The following is a 5,115-nucleotide window of genomic DNA, read 5'->3' on the forward strand; positions in this document are numbered from 1 at the left end:
GTGTTCTTATGGAGATCCTAATTTGAATACTAAATTGACAAGCGAGATGAGAATATTTAAAGATTCTGAATTAGATTTTGGAAGACAAGTTGCTATTCGTGAAAGAACTACAGTGAGACCAGGTAAAATTAGTGATTGATAGTTAATTTATATTCTAATAATTCTATAATTCTACTTCAATATATTATGAATATGAGTATATGTATTAAACTTATTATATTTTTTATTTTAGATCAATGGTGGGAATCATATGGATGCGGTGCACCAAATTTGCAACAATTGGCAATCCGTATTTTAAGTCAAACATGTAGTGCTTCTGGTTGTGAACGAAATTGGAGTGTCTTTGAGCATATTCACTCAAATAAAAGAAATAGGTTAGAGCATCAAAAGTTAAATGATCTTGTATATGTTCGTTACAACTTGAGGCTTCAACAAAGGTACAATAATTATGATTACTTGCTTCTATATATAATTAAATTTGCTTTGATTTTATTATATTGATATGTTATCAAAATGTCAAATTACTAAACTTAGGAACCGACTATGACATCAAAGTTATGATCCCATCAATTTTGAAGTAGTTGATGACCATTCTAATTGGGTAATGGAGGAGTCACCACCTTTCTTAACCATTGAGGAGGTTGAGGCATTGCGTAATGATCTTGCTAATATGACAATTGAACCAATTTATGATGATAATGGTATGTACCTTGATTATATTATGATTATGAATTATGATTTATTATTTGATATCACTTTATTTGGGTACATATTTGATATCACTTTATGTTAATGTTAATTGCTATATTATATTAAAATGTTGTTTTTGTTATAGTTCAATTAAATTTGGATGATGATGATGATGATGATAGACAAGACAATACCATGGAAAATTCGAATCAAAATGAAAGTAATGCTGTAGAAGATTCTGATTTATTTGTTGAAGAAGGGATGCCTAACTTGGAAGCAACTTTGTCTCCTTGGATATGATGAAAAACTTAAAATTATTGCATCTTTATTATTTTACTATTGAAATGTTTGATAATTGGTAATGAATTTTTATGTAAAGGTTACCTTTATGACAAATATTCTTTACAATATTATATTAGGTATTAATATTATTTGAAATTTATTGATGAAAATCGAGTCAATCGGTTCAACCAATGACTTACCGGTCCGACCAGTGACTCAGTAACCCGATAGCCTGACCGAGTCGATGACCGGTCTGAGTTTAATAACATTGATTTTTTATATAGATTGTTTTGTCAAAATTCCAAACCATCGTAGTCTTTGCTAATTAAAGTTACATTGTTGTTAGTTTTAACACGTAATTAAAATTCGCAATATAATTTTAAAGTTTTATTTTTTTACTGTATATTCATAATTTACTAATTTCATTCTTTAAAACGCGATTTTACAATTGGGCTATGGCGAAAGAAGAGAGGGAAGATTTTACAGTTTAATTTGAATAAGGACTCTCTTAGTAGAGACAAAGTCCATTAAAGTGATCTCTACATCTAAAAAAAATTGATTAATCGATCTCTGTTAGTTAGAGGACACCCTTGATCTTAAAAACAAGAAGTAACTTTTGTTTCTACATACGTATAATAACATGTTAAAAATGTTAGCAATATATCCTACTTAAAAACTTATTTAATCCTAATATCATTAAAAATCCTTGTTAATTTTTATTTTTATGAAGGGAAAAAGTTAAGAGTCTAATCATGAATTCATGTTTCTATACAAAAACAGCCAAGGAGCTAAGGACTAATTAGCTCTACTTTGTCTATCGAACTTGTTTACAACAACCCCAAGTTGCGGTAATCAAATAAAAATGCTTTTTCGAACAATATGATGTTAATATATGGATTTTCATACTTGAAAAGAAAGAACTCAAGATAGAAACAAGAAGAGCAAAGATTCAAGCTTCATAGAAAAATAGGATTGGCACTAAAGTAAAATCACAAACAAAACTCAGCTTAACTAACTGAAGTAACTAACTACATTATCGGTTAACCATATTGTTAATCGATTATATAAAACAGAAAACACATCTATTTTAACATATGACTCAAGATCTTTTTTAAAAAAAATATTCCTAGACTGAAATTAGAGTTTCCACAACAAACATTAGGGTCTCCATTATCAAAGTCATCTTTCACAAAAGAGGATGATGAATAAACTTTGAAATATTTGTTTAGGACGACCAACATGAAGAACATAATGAAACAATTTATATAGCATGAAGAATTCATTCATATTCAATTGCAAGAAACATAATATAAATCAATTCAATCATATATCTCTAACAAGAGAATTAGCTAGACATAGAAAGCAAGATAGATAGACATAAGAGAAGAGCAAACTCCTTGGGAAACATACAAATGCACCTAAAATATGATCTTCCTCTTCAGAATTCCTTCTTGAGGTGGAGAGTCCCTCCTTGATGCCTTCTCACCAATTCATCTAAACAATTTTCAGATCTACATTTTATGACTCATATTCCTAAGGCTACAAATGTTTTTGTTTTTTATTGAAGAAATATCCTAAAAATACAACTTCAATGTTATTGTAACAGCAATGAAGCCAAAAGTTGGCGCTTGGGCGTGCAAAAATAAAGAAAACGAGCATACACGTGCCTAAGAACATGTCTTTGCGCACTTTGGCATGCCGGACACTTGATGGCTGGCAATGCCTGTATATGATTAGAGATGGTAAAACGAGTTGTCCTACATGTTTAGTCCATGCGCGCAAAACAAGAATAAGAGGCTAACAAGAATATATGGATGTTTTGGTAACTTTGTATTACTCTAATCTGCCGGCAAAGAAGATAGGATTAGGCTATATGGATGTTGATTTCATGAAGAAGCTAAACAAGAATAAGAAGTTGGTGAAGAAGCAAGCTAAAAAATATCATGCCTTTTTAGCTTGTGAAGCGTCACTAAATGTTATTGAAAGTAGATATTTAGTCGCGCTTGTTTGAATGAGCATTGTTGAATGTCCACTTTCAACGGTGTTTTGATAGTGCTATTGAATCTAATTAATTCTATGTTCTACTGCATCACATAAATAGCGTTCGAGAGTGCTGTGGAATAACAATTTTTAGTGTTGTTGTTTTGTAATTCTTGTGTAGTGTCATATTCTTCTCTAATTATTCTTGAGTAAAAAATTGTTCATATTTCATATATTTTTCTCTTGTTATTCTTGAGGCAAATATTACTTATATTTCATCACATTCTTCTTGAGTAAAAATTATTCATATTTCATCATATTATTCTCTTGTTATTCTTGAGCAAAAATTGTTCATATTTAATCATTCTTTTTCTTGTTATTCTTGAACAAATGTTATTCATATTTTAGATTTCTCTCATTCTTTTGGCAAATAAACCAAGAATGTATTCTTGAGCAATAATGTTATTTGATCTCATTTAATCTTTTTCTATTGTGTTGTTCTTGATGAACAACATCTATAATTTCAATTCATTTTCTTATAAGAATTCTTCTATTTAATTTTATTTATTTGTATTAATTCTTTTAGCACAACCTTACTAGTTTCATGTACTATATTTTGAAGAATTCTTAAATCTCTTGATATTTCTTTATTGAATATGTCAACTTGAGTTGCAATAAATTTGGTCATGCATTCCCTTCAATGGTAAAGAATATTATGTAGAACTTGAAGTTATAGATCTTCTAACAAAGACTTTGAAGTCTTTTCCATTTAATCATCGTTGTTCAGTCTGGGGGTTGTCAACATTAACTCTCGAACTTGAGGAGGTGTTGAGATATATTTTAAGTTAATAGTGTATTGAGCTAGTAATTAATTTGAACACACTTACATTTTATATAAAAAAAAATTATTGTAAATTCAATTTCCATATATTAAATAGATTAGTTAGTTAGGAATTATGTAGAGTTAAGTCTCTTATATTTTCTATATAATAAGATGATCAATTTCTTTGTAATCAATTCAATTCGTTCATTACATTAATAAAAAAAACATAATCTTTTTGTTGCTCTCATTTCTAATAAAGTCAAAAAACTTAATTAACATCCGAATGAAATTGCAATCTACTATTCTACTATCTATATAAGAAAAGAAAGGGCTGGTGAAATTATAAAACTAGACACACTACATTTGTGACAAGTGTACAAAGTTAAGGGCATTTTTGTCAATATGAAAGGTTGGTAGAATTACTAAAATGACACTCTTCATTTGTGGTAAATATAATATGAGTGTAAAATATGTGCACCAACGGTGTAAAGATTTATACACAGTCAGTATCCACCACTCATTTGCAATACTTTTATTTAAAAGTCAATGATGACTAAAAATCAATGGTGGATTATGTAGTGACAGTGTAAAAAACCTTTACACTGTCGGTGTATATATCTTTTTCTCATATAATATATACTCTTCATTTGAGGTATATCATGATGTAGATTTCACATATTTTGTTCCACACATCTCTCGTCTTCAACACCTTGCTGCCACTACATGTATGATTTTATATTTTTTAAATTATTTAAATTCTTGTCTTTGTTGGTAGATATATTATATATTATTTCTCACTTTTTCAAATTGTCTTCATCAAATTTATCTTCTTCAATTCTCAAATCAACTCACGTATATGATTTTATTTTTATAATCTTTCACTTATTTCTTTATTTTTGGTAGATACAATTTCTTCATCATATAAATTTCACATATTTTATTCAATAGATCTATCATCTTCAAGCCTCAAACTCACTCACATGTATAATTTTCTATTATTTTAATTACTGTATTTGTTGGTAGATAATCATATAAATTTCGCATATATATACTTTATACGATTTCTCACTTTTTCAAATTGTGTTCACCAAATTTATCATCTTCAAATCTCAAACCAAATCATAGGTGTGGTTTTATTTTTGTTGTCTCTCAATTTTTAATTCTTTTGTGGTAGATATAATTTTTTCATCTTATAAATTTCACATATTTTATTCAAAAAAATCAATCATCTTCAACTATCAAACTCACTCAAGGTATAATTTCCTATTGTTTTAATTACTATCTTTGTTGGTAGATAATCATATAAATTTCGCATATATATAATTTATATTATTTCTCAC

Source organism: Lupinus angustifolius, chromosome LG10 (assembly GCF_001865875.1).
Source record: "Lupinus angustifolius cultivar Tanjil chromosome LG10, LupAngTanjil_v1.0, whole genome shotgun sequence".
Classification (NCBI taxonomy): domain Eukaryota; kingdom Viridiplantae; phylum Streptophyta; class Magnoliopsida; order Fabales; family Fabaceae; genus Lupinus; species Lupinus angustifolius.